A 13,163-nucleotide genomic window follows, 5' to 3' on the forward strand; every position below is an offset into this window, starting at 1 on the left:
CCACCTTTACCAATAAGTCCTCACATATACCTCTTGGAAATGTGATTGTTTTATTTGCTAAGTAAATTGCCATTCGAATTGGCCTTGGTTTCGGGAGATCCAATTTCTTGAAAAATGAATAAGGCATGAGGTTCACACTTGCTCCCGAATCAGCCAAAGCATGAATGGTGGCCAAGTTACCAAATTGGCAAGATAAAGTCAAGCTTCCCGAGTCAACCTTCTTCTTTGGTAGTTTGTTTAACATGGCAGCTGAGCAGTTCTCATTAAGAACTACCTTTTTTACTTCCTCCATCTTCCTTCTATTCGTTAGAAGCTCCTTAAGGAATTTGGCATATTTTGGCATTTGCACAACTGCTTCGATGAATGGTATGTTGATTTGAAGAGCTTTTATATGGTCAAAAAACTTCTGGTATTCCTCTTCCTGGTTTTCTTGCTTAGCTCGGGCTGGATATGGCATTGGAGGCTGAAAGGGCTTTTCAGGAATCTGACTTTTCGGGTTAGGCAATGGACTCGTCGAGTCCATATTATGGACTCAGTGAGTAGAGTCTATATCATGTAGATTTTTATTTTGGCCTTGTTTTTCTGCATCCTCCTTTTGCAACTCCTTGGGCACTTCGGTTTGAATAGGGGCCAGAGGAGTAATTATCTTCCCACTTCTTGTCGTCACTATATTTATGTGCACTCCTCGTGGGTTGTTTTCGGTTTTACTAGGAAGTTCTCCCGGTGATCTTTGATTAATTTGTTGAGCAAGTTGCCCCAGTTGTGTCTCAATGTTGTGGATAGATGCTTGTTGGTTTCTAAGCATTGTTCTTGTTTCTTGGATTGCAGCATCATGATCATTATGTCTTTTTTCTGAAGCAGCTACAAACTTCGTAAGCATCTCTTACAAACTTGGTTTTCTTTCTTGTGCCGGTTCTTCCTTTTGATAAAAACCTCTTCCTTTTTGTTTATACTTCTCCTCCTTAGCTTTCTTGTACTCATCATAAGGGAGCCACTCTTTCTTTGGTTTTCACCAATCTTCATCATATCGGTCACCACTTGAGTAGCACACTTGAACCTTCTTATTGCCATTTTCATCCAAGTCGAAATCTCTAGTAAGATGAGGCCCATTGCAGTTCTCACAACACACCTGAATAGCATGTATCGTTTGATCCATTTTTTCCATCCTCCTATCCATGGTTTTTAACATAGCCATAACTGCTGACAAATATTTTGAAGCTGCATAGGCGGACCCCCTTGTCACATCATTTCTTGGATTGTGGTATTCTCTAGAGTACTTAGAGAATTCTTCAATTAGTTGATTTATCACCGGAGGTGCCTTCTTCGTGAGTGGACCTTGCGAGTCAAGTAATTGCCTTGTTGTAACATTTACTCCATCATAAAAGACAGAGACTTCTTGTTGACTATTAAGGTCATGATGTGGGCAATTCCTTATTAGGCTCTTGTACCTCTCCCAAGCTTCATAAAGTGACTCTCCAGCTTGTTGTTCAAAGTTGGCTATGGCTTTCTTTAGCTTAGATATTTTGGATGGTGCGCAGAATTGATCAATGAACTCTTCTTTCATCTGGGCCCATGTAGTGATGAATCCAGGGGCATTGACTTGAGCCAATCCTTTACAGCACCCTTCAATGTAACCGGAAGCATGCGAAGTAGCTGATTTTCCCGAGGCACGTTTAGAACATTGAAATAATTAGCTACATCATTAACTTCATCCAAGTGTTTGTAAGCATCTTCGTGGTCTTTGCCGGTGACGGGGATCTCTTTAAGTTGAGCAAGGATGTGACCCTTAAGCTCAAAAGTAGCAGTTGCGGGAATTGCGGGTTGCACAAGTCTCGGGCCAGTGTCGTCGCGTATCCTCTTCTTCCATTCCCCCATGGGAACTTCATCGATGTTAGCCATGGTAATAGCTAAATCGTAGCTAGAATCGGATTCATGCATGTATGTAGGTTCTTCTTCTTCTTCGGTTTCGTACTCGGTGTCTTCTTTAATCGGTTCTTCGCTTGCTAAAGAGGCGTTGGATGCTCCTGATTTGCTGTTCTTCTTCTTCCCAAAAACAGTCTTCAAGCTAGACAAAGGCGACTTCTTAGGTGTATTCGAGCTTTCAACGTCTTTGCCTTTGTTCTTTCTCAACGCGGATTCTGGGTCTTCAAAAGGGGGTACCAGCGGAGTGTTGGATCCTCTGGTCATGAAAATCCTACAAATAAACAAGAAAAATGCGTAACAAGAACAAAAAATTGAAACTAAACTAAATGAAAATTAATTGCCAAACAGCAGGGTACTCGCCGAGTAGGTGCGAGTGCACTCGGCGAGTAGCCTGTCTCAAAAAAAAATTAAAAACCAAAGAAAAACTTCTAAAAAAACTAATAAATTCTAAAACCTAACCTACTTACTGAATTACTAAAAAAAGTTAACTTTGTGCAACAAAAACTCACACAAAGGATCGATAAAATTTGGAATTAGACTTAATTTTTTGAACCGTTCCCCGGAAACGGCACCAAAAACTTGATGTGTGTGTAAAATGCACTGGTTTTATTCCTACTTTTAAATTATAAATTTAGCACACAAAGGCAGTGAACCTGTCTTTTAGTTGTATAGTTGGATAAGTAGGGTGTCGAACTTAGGGAATGGAAATTAAACTAATAACTAATTTTAACTAAACAAGTAATAAAAGTAAGGGTTTTTCTCTAGTTTTACAAAACTAGAAACTTAAACACACCACCTAACAAGTGATTAACTAAACAACTAAAAACAAGTAAAAATTCACAAAATTTGATAGAAAGTTTCTGTTTAGGTCCAACCAATTCACTCCTATGGTTATTTGTATAATAAAATGATAAATTAATTGCTATTGGTTACCAACTATAGTGGTTAGATACATGTTCACTATTACTAACCCTTAGAAAATTAATCAATTCAAGCAGTGGCCAATTGTTTAATCTAATTAACTTCCTAGTTCATTTATTTGGATTAAATAAGATTTGTAATTGGTTAATCAAGTTGGTGATTCAACTAACCTCTTGTTTGTTGGTTTCTCAAACAAGATCACACATTACTTTACTCATTCTCTAATTAATCCTAGTTTCAATCCTATACATATGATGAAGTGTTCACATAAACATATGAGGTTAACAACTAAGAGATGTTCATACAGCTTAATTATCTTCCAATTAATAGAAAATAGTTATGGTTAATGCATAAGGTTCTTTAACAAACTTAATTTAATAAAATCACCAATAAACAATCAATAAAAGTAATAATCAAACCATAGGAGTAACTTGGTTTTTCCTAAACAGAAACAACACGAATTTAGCTCATGATTTTAGTGGAAACAAGCTCAAAAATGAATTTAACTAAGCTAGTCATGATTCAATCCTAAGATTAAGTGGAAAATATAACCTAATTCGCCTTGAGTCTTCAAAAAATCAAAGATTAGGGTTCTTCAGGTCTCCAAAGGGTACTTCAATCGCAGGTGTATCTCCCAAAAAGCCAGAAAAGTCCCTAATTCGAAATAAGGCTCCATATTTATACTTATCACAAAACAGGGTCAACTCGGTGAGTAGGTCCCCAACTCGCCGAGTAGATGTGGAAAATACGTGTTTATCAAGGACTCTTGACTTTTCTTCGGGAACATTCTCGGGAACTCGCTGAGTAGCTTCGTGGACTCGCCGAGTAGCTCCAGATATTGTGACATCCCCATTTTCACGGCCAGAAAAGACTGATTTGTTTATGCTTGTTTTTAAAATCAGAGTACTCTTTTAAAGAAAACAGTTGTGGAATTTGTTCCCAAAACAAGATATAATAATAACTTATCAAAACATTTCTCGAAGAGAATGTATTTTCATTTAATAATAAAACCTCGGGATGTCATGTTCCGATACATACATATAAGCATAAACAGAACTTACATTTAATTACACAATTGATTTATATCTCCTTTAAATCTCTCTGTGAAATATGTCTTCGTATTAATACCTGTGATACAAAGAAAACTGAGTGGGTCAGGCTTGGGAGCCTGGTGAGCATATAGGGTTTTCATCCCACAATGTTATATCATATATTTGTAAATATAGAACATTCAAACTTGTACAATTTCACCATATAAAGGCAACTCTTATCCCACCCCATCGATCCTCACAACGACACGATCTAAACTCTCGTATCTAAAATTTTCCTCTTTACCTAATCCCTACTCACGGATCTAAAACTAACCTTTTTCACCTGATCCATACTCACGGATCTAAAACTACCTGATCCATACTCACTGATCTAAAACTAACCTTCTGATCTGATCCATACTCCCGGATCAATAATTGTACCCAATCCATACTCCCGGAATAAGGACAATTAACTATACCCTAATCCTGATCTGATCCATACTCCCGGATCAATAACTGTACCCAATCCATACTCCCGGAATAAGGACAATTCACTATACCCTAATTCTGATCTGATCCATACTCCCGGATCAATAACTGTGCCCAATCCATACTCCCGGACTAGGGACAATTAACTTAGTCTTAATCCATACTCCCGGACTAATAACAAGTTTTATCTCTTTACCTGATCCATACTCTCGGATCTAAAACTAACCTCTTGGTCTAATCCATACTCCGCTGAATAACTAGATCAGCAACAACAACATCGGGGTCTCTCATCTGTTTATCACAAATCAACTATCTACTCATGTTCTACCCAACATATTAGTAGATAAATATATATATATATATATATATATATATATATATATATATATATATATATATATAGTTTAAAACCTGTATAGCATTCTCATTCAATACCTATTCCACATAATAGATGAGGCACACCCACATGACACGTATTTCATAGAGAATAAATCAGATCTATAACACGTATTTTATATTAAATACTTAATAATTATGCATTAGAAGAAAGTAACAACACACTCACTTGATTAGAAGATGATCGGACAACACTACAACTTGTAGAAGTAATATTCTTCGGTAGATCTGGAAGATCTTCACAAAAACCGGGCTCCTCGCGGGCAGAGCTTTGGCTCGGGAATCACACTTCTCGGGATCTTTGGGGCCTCGGGACTTGCTTCGGGGCTCGGGAATGATACCGGGGCTTCGGGATAATTCTTGCACGAAAAACGATGCAAAACGCGAGAAAACGGGAAGAAATGAGCAAAGAAGTCGGTTGCCCTCGACACCCTTTTATAGGGGGCTGGAAGCCCAGTTACGCTGGGCGTAACTTCACATTACGTTGGGCGTAACATCGATCAGATCGCTGACTCCCCCCATGGATAATATCGGTTAATTTATAATTAAATTAAATATCGAAAATATTTAATAAACTTCAAAAATTCATATCTTCCTCATACGTACTCCGTTTTTGATGTTCTTTATATCCCCGCGTAGGGAAGACTACGCTCTACAACTTTAGTTTAGACTCCGTCGGCTAATTTTGACTTTATTTTTATTATTTATTTTTAGTAGGCCGGGACAGGAAAACTCCGTTATAAAATCATAAATTTTTTATCCGACGTCCGTTTTCGCCTATCTTTTTATCGTTTTACTCCTATTAACGAGACCTTCGATTCTCATTTAGATTGTTTCGGCTAAAAACCGCTCGGTCTCAAATCGAGTATTCGGCCTGCATACCGCTAAGTCGAAACTTAGAAAAATCATAACTTCCTCATACGAAGTCAGATTTGGACGTTCTTTTTATGCACGCTCATGGTTTAACGAAATCTACGACTTTCGTTTAGATTGCTAAGGCTAAATATCGCTCTAACGTAAATTCACTATTTACGTCGCGTTGTGTCGTGCTTGTTCTATCGCGAAACTTCGACAGGTCATAACCTCTTCGTTATAACTCGGATTTCGGCATTCTTTATATGCACGGAAACCTTGTAACATATACTATAACTTAGTTAATATTATTCATTCTAAATAATCTTTCATCAAAAATTCATTTTTGACGCCTATCGTCTCTAAATTGACTAGCCCTGTTCTATGGGCATTACAATTATCTCCCCCTTAGGATGATTATGTCCCGGAATCATCAACGAAAATAGAACTTGTATAATGATTCCATACGCTATCTTTTCATCCTAGGTAATGACTGTAACTTCTATGTTTCCTCGAAAGAGTATTTAACTCTATGGCTTTCTTGACCGCAGAAGATGCCCAATCTTGCATCTGCTTATCGTACTATGTTGTACTTTCAATCGTAACCTTCAAGTTACCAAATAAGTCTTTATTGTGGACTCCTTCTTCTTCTTAGGATAAATACTTTCCTTTATCTATTGTAACAAACCGATGGGTCGTGCTCTATTGACCTCTCATCGCATGATGCGACGTTTAGACTCGGTCATTAATAAAGTTAAATTCCAGAATAGAATATACCTTTCTTCATATTCTAATGTGCTATAATCACATTTCAGCATGTAGCATTTCTACCTGCAAACTTCTTTTAACAACGAGCGCAACACTATCAATTGCATTAACTTCAACCTTCTGACTTAAGTCAGATGTTACATCTAACTTGGTCCTCTAGACCACGTAACATACTCCTCGTAGTCGAACTCAAATTTAAATATGACCACTAGGGTCGGAACAAGAACCATATTATTAGTCATTACCGAAACAATGGTAATGACATACCAGAATAAAGTGGAATCAATTACTAGCTTCTTGGTAGCCTTGTGACTTTCCCTGATCCAAGTGCGAGTCCTGTGCTTCCGGTAGTACATGCATCTACTATCTTTCACACCTACTCATACTCGTCCCAAGTATTGTCCCGCAGTCGACCAAGTCACCATACAAGAAAATCACAAAACAGTTTAACACATACGAATGTGTCCAAGTAATCATAAACAATTTCCCTAGACTCTACTAGGACTTCTTCATTGCTCAATCTTCAATCATCAACTCTACTTCAACTCGATTAGTGATGAAAATATGAGACGATGAGACAACTTCAAGAATTTCACCAATCGTTCCATCATCCTGCCAATCGAAGGTGTACTTTAGACGTACCGTACTCCTCTAAACGTACTTTTATTTCATAAGACATACTCTAGAGGCAAGATACCACTCTTACGATATCTTCTGATAGGTGTCATCCACTATCATAAGCCTTCTTCATTTCCTCCATTTACTCAATTTCTCTACGAGTCTTCACCATGACCCCTTGTACATCCAAGCAGACATTCGGTGTACCAAGCGAGAATTTTAAGATAAGAAAGCTTTAATTACGATAAACGTATAAATCTCCTTATCACCCCGAAACGTTTACATGCTAGTTCTAATATCGTAGCCATACGGTTAGAATCCTAAACACATAAGGTTTCCAGATCCGGTCGGCAACAGACCATAGATCCGAACAAATAATAGCATCAATATAGCTATCACACAAAACATTTAGCACATAAAAGCATTTTAGGCATCATTCCTAAAATAAACTAGTGCTTGTGTCAATTTAGGTGTACTACCTAACATATTTTAGACACGCTCCTCACAATCATTACTTAGCATTCTAAGTTTAAGTCTAGAAATTTCCTACAATTTAATAGTTCGCATAAACTAATGCTCTGATACCAACTGTGACATCCCCATTTTCACAGCTAGAAAAAACTGATTTGTTTATGCTTGTTTTTAAAATCAGAGTACTCTTTTAAAGAAAACAGTTGCGGAATTTGTTCCCAAACCAAGATATGATAATAACTTATCAAAACATTTCTCGAAGAGAATGTATTTTCATTTAATAATAAAACCTCGGGATGTCATGTTTCGATACAGACATATAAGCATAAACAGAACTTACATTTAATTACACAATTGATTTATATCTCCTTTAAATCTCTTTGTGAAATATGTCTTCGCATTAATACCTGTGATACAAAGAAAACTGAGTGGGTCATCCTTGGGAGCCTGGTGAGCATATAGGGTTTTCATCCCACAATGTTATATCATATATTTATAAATATAGAACATTCAAACTTGTACAATTTCACCATATAAAGGCAACTCTTATCCCACCCCATCGATCCTCACAACGACACGATCTAAACTCTCGTATCTAAAATTTTCCTCTTTACCTGATCCCTACTCACGGATCTAAAACTAACCTTTTTCACCTGATCCATACTCACGGATTTAAAACTACCTGATCCATACTCACGGATCTAAAACTAACCTCCTGATCTGATCCATACTCCCGGATCAATAATTGTACCCAATCCATACTCCCGAAATAAGGACAATTAACTATACCCTAATCCCGATCTGATCCATACTCCCGGATCAATAACTGTACCCAATCCATACTCCCGGAATAAGGACAATTAACTATACCCTAATCGTGATCTGATCCATACTCCCGGATCAATAACTGTGCCCAATCCATACTCCCGGACTAGGGACAATTAACTTAGTCTTAATCCATACTCCCGGACTAATAACAAGTTTTATCTCTTTACCTGATCCATACTCCCGGATCTAAAACTAACCTCTTGGTCTAATCCATACTCCGCCGAATAACTAGATCAGCAACAACAACATCGGGGCCTCTCATCTGTTTATCACACATCAACTATCTACCCATGTTCTACCCAACATATTAGTAGATAAAAATATGTGCATATATATATATATATATATATATATATATATATATATATATATATATATATATACATAGTTTAAAACCTGTATAGCATTCTCATTCAATACCTATTCCACATAATAGATGAGGCACACCCACATAACACGTATTTCATAGAGAATAAATCAGATCTATGAGATAGAAGAAATTGAATATACATTCACGCATATAACAAAAAAAATATACACATAACACGTATTTTATATTAAATACTTAATAATTATGCATTAGAAGAAAGTAACAACACACTCACTTGATTAGAAGATGATCGGACAACACTACAACTTGTAGAAGTAATATTCTTCGGTAGATCTGGAAGATCTTCACAAAAACCGGGCTCCTCGCGGGCAGAGCTTTGGCTCGGGAATCACACTTCTCGGGATCTTTGGGGCCTCGGGACTTGCTTCGGGGCTCGGGAATGATACCGGGGCTTCGGGATAATTCTTGCACGAAAAACGATGCAAAACGCGAGAAAACGGGAAGAAATGAGCAAAGAAGTCGGTTGCCCTCGACACCCTTTTATAGGGGGCTGGAAGCCCAGTTACGCTGGGCGTAACTTCACATTACGTTGGGCGTAACATCGATCAGATCGCTGACTCCCCCCATGGATAATATCGGTTAATTTATAATTAAATTAAATATCGAAAATATTTAATAAACTTCAAAAATTCATATCTTCCTCATACGTACTCCGTTTTTGATGTTCTTTATATCCCCGCGTAGGGAAGACTACGCTCTACAACTTTAGTTTAGACTCCGTCGGCTAATTTTGACTTTATTTTTATTATTTATTTTTAGTAGGCCGGGACAGGAAAACTCCGTTATAAAATCATAACTTCTTTATCCGACATCCGTTTTCGCCTATCTTTTTATCGTTTTACTCCTATTAATGAGACCTTCGATTCTCATTTAGATTGTTTCGGCTAAAAACCGTTCGGTCTCAAATCGAGTATTTGGGCTGCATACCGCTAAGTCGAAACTTAGAAAAATCATAACTTCTTCATACGATGTCAGATTTGGACGTTCTTTTTATGCATGCTCATGGTTTAACGAAATCTATGACTTTCGTTTAGATTGCTAAGGCTAAATATCGCTCTAACATAAATTCACTATTTACGTCGCGTTGTGTCGTGCCGGTTCTGTCGCGAAACTTCGACAGGTCATAACTTCTTCGTTATAACTCGGATTTCGGCGTTCTATATATGCACGGAAACCTTGTAACATATACTATAACTTAGTTAAGATTATTCATTCTAAATAATCTTTCATCAAAAATTCATTTTTGATGCCTATCGTCTCTAAATTGACTAGCCCTGTTCTACGGGCGTTACAGATATCTTCTTTTTCTTCATTCTTTGGTTTCTAATTGCTACTCCTTATTCCTTTTTGCTTCCAAGCATGTCTTCTGTACTGAAAACACAATTTAGACATTATTATGTACCTTTTGTCCATATTATGCACATAATTAGCTAAAAATGAATAAAAATCTATACTAAACATATGGTTAATTATGCACATATCACGAGGCGCCAATGTTAGCCCTGCCAGAGGGCATGGAGGATTTCGTCGTGTACTTTGATGCATCCATCTTAGGCTTAGGTGCAGTATTAATGCAGAGAGGGCATGTCATTGCTTATGCTTCAAGGCAGCTGAAGCCTCGTGAACCGAACTACTCGACGCATGATTTTGAGCTGGGGGATGTTGTGTTCGCCCTCAAGATTTGGCGTCATTACCTATTTAGGGTTCGTTGTATGATTTACACCGACCACAAAAGCCTAAGGTGTCTCATGGACCAGCCAAATTTGAATATGAGGCAGCGTCGGTGGCTTGATGTGGTAAAGGATTATGACTATGAGATCCTCTACCATTTGGGGAAGGCCAATGTGGTGGCCTACGCGCTTAGCCACAAGCAGCGCCGATCAGGGATATTTGTCTGAGGATGACAGTGGTGACTCCGCTTTTGGAGCAGATTCGGGAGGCCCGGAAGGAGGCCATGAAGGAGGAACATCGGAAGATCGAGCGGATTATAGGGCAGGTTTCCTCGTTCGACTATGACAGCCGAGGGGTAATTACACTACACCATAGGGTGTGGGTGCCGTACCTCGGGGGTGTGCGCCAGGTTCTGATGTAGGAGGCGCACAAATCTCGATTCTCCATTCATCTCGGGGCGAAGAAGATGTATAGGTATCTTCTCCTGGACTATTGGTGGCCATGCATGAAACGGGATGTAGCATGGTACGTGGAGCAGTGCTTGACCTATAGAAAGGTCAAGGCCGAGAACCAGAGGCCAAACGGAAAGATGCAGCCATTGGACATTCCACTGTGGAAATGGGAGGACATTACGATGGATTTTATCACAAAGCTTCCCAGGACCACGCTAGGGGTGGATTCGATTTGGGTCATCATCGATAGATTGAGCAAGAGCGCCCATTTTATTGCGATTCAGGAGAGCATCTAGGCCGAGAAGTTGGCCGACATCTATATCAGGGAGGTGGGGGCACGGCATGGAGTGCTAGTGTCGGTGATTTTAGACAGAGATGTGCGGTTCACTTCCAAGTTTTGGAAGAAGTTTCACAATGAGTTGGGTACTCGTCTGCATTTTAGCATCGCCCTTCACACTCAGACGGATGGTCAGAGCAAGCGGACCATCCAGACTCTGGAGGCTATGCTGCGAGCATGCGTGTTAGACTTTGGAGGTAGTTGGGATACCTATCTCCCTTTGGCGGAATTCTCCTATAACAATAGATATCATGCGAGTATCGATCGTCCTCCTTTCGAGATGTTGTACGGGAGGAAGTGCAGGAACCCAATATGTTAGGGTGAGGTTGGCTTGACGGTAATTGGGAGCACCAAAGTAGTGCTCAAGACGACATAGAGGATTCAGTAGGTCCGGAGCAGGCTACAGACTGCTCAGAGTCGGCAGAAAAATTATGCTGATAAGTGCCGATCAGACCTGGAATTCTAGGTCGGGGATATGGTTCTCCTGAAGGTGTCGCCATGGAAGGGCGTTATCCGATTCAGTAAATGGGGCAAGTTAGGACCCAAGTACATTGGACCGTTTAGGGTTATAGCCCGGGTGGGCAAGGTGGCGTAGAGGTTAGATCTGCCAGCCGAATTCAGTTAGATCCATAGCACTTTCCACGTTTCCCAGCTGCGAAAGTGCCTGGTGGACGACTCGGCAGTGGTGCCCTTTCAGGACATTCAAGTTGATGGCAGCCTGAACTACATTGAGCGACCTGTCGCGATCCTTGACCGGAAGTCGAAGGATCTAAGGAACAAGAGAGTGGAACTCATGAAGGTGCAATGGCAGCACCGAAAGGGCTCAGAATGGACTTGGGAGCCGATGGACGAGATGATGGAGAACTACCCAGAGCTGTTTCAAGAACGATCAGCACACTTCGAGGACAAAGTCTAAAATAATTGGAGGAGATTTGAATCACCTGGTTCTTGGTTCGCATTTCTTTTTTTTTAAGTATTTTTCATTTTTGGCCTTGGACTCGGCGAGTTGAAGGACCAACTCACTGAGTAGAAGTGGGTGGGACACGGGATTTAAGCGATGGACTCGACGAGTCGGGTCCCGGACTCGATGAGTAGATGTTGTCTGGACAAAAACCCTAATCCAAGGGTTTACACCCTATTTAAGCAATGTTATGTCGACCATAACGTCCCTTATGCTCCCAAAACACCTCTCATTGAAACCCTAGCCGTTATTGAAGCAATCTAAGCCTTTTTGGTGGATTTTGGTGCTTGTGGTCTTAACAAGGATGGAGAAAAGCTTGAGGAAGCAAGTATAGACCAAGGGAACCTGAGTTTGTGCACTTTCTATAGTTCATTGAAGGTAAAAAGTTGTAACCTTGCTCACTCATTTGTTAGATCCCTCTTTGGGGAGATTTAGGGCTTTTATAAGCCATTTTTGGTCGGCAACCATGTTTGCAAACATGGTTGGGGGTTAAAGCTTCTGAATCACATCATTAAAGGGGTCACTAGGCAGATTTGGGTTGCTTTTGCACCCATGAAAGGTCCCATGCATCTTAAGAGGTTTTTTTATGTCTTTTTGATCTCAAAGTCCCATGCAAGCACGTAAAGTTTGTAACTTTACGTGCTAGATCAATTATAGAAGCTTGGATCTATCTTTTGATTAAAGGTTGTACATCATAAATCGAGGATTTTGAGTGTGGACATGACCCACTCGACGAGTCCGTTTTTGTACTCGATGAGTCTGAGGCTTTGAGCCCCATATCTGTTGAGGGTCAAAGGAACCCAGTTTAGTGTTAGAAGGGTTGTAACTTGACAGGAAGAGTTAACCAATGCACTGGACGTGATTTTATACCTGAAGTTCATGGGACTCGGCGAGTGCTAGAACAGACTCGGCGAGTCCAAGGCAGTCTTCTTAAGAATGAAGATGAAATTAACGAGTTGTTCATACAAATCGGCGAGTCGAGGACAGGGCTTGTTCATCACATGAAGGTGGACTCAACGAGTGTTCATACTACCCGGCGAGTCAGATGAGTTTC

General features: G+C 39.6%; 1 non-coding gene and 1 pseudogene across 1 annotated transcript; one reads left to right on the forward strand and one right to left on the reverse strand.

The window, feature by feature from the left end:
• LOC145029479 (uncharacterized) overlaps positions 1-13,163 on the reverse strand; it is an 89,020-nt pseudogene that overhangs the window by 45,355 nt on the left and 30,502 nt on the right.
• On the forward strand, positions 1,410-1,516 carry LOC145033189 (small nucleolar RNA R71). The gene has a single exon (XR_013677426.1). It is a non-coding gene; the product is annotated as a small nucleolar RNA R71 (small nucleolar RNA).

The sequence above is a fragment of the Lactuca saligna genome, chromosome 2, assembly GCF_052625555.1.
Source record: "Lactuca saligna cultivar CGN05327 chromosome 2, ASM5262555v1, whole genome shotgun sequence".
NCBI classification, from domain to species: Eukaryota; Viridiplantae; Streptophyta; class Magnoliopsida; order Asterales; family Asteraceae; genus Lactuca; species Lactuca saligna.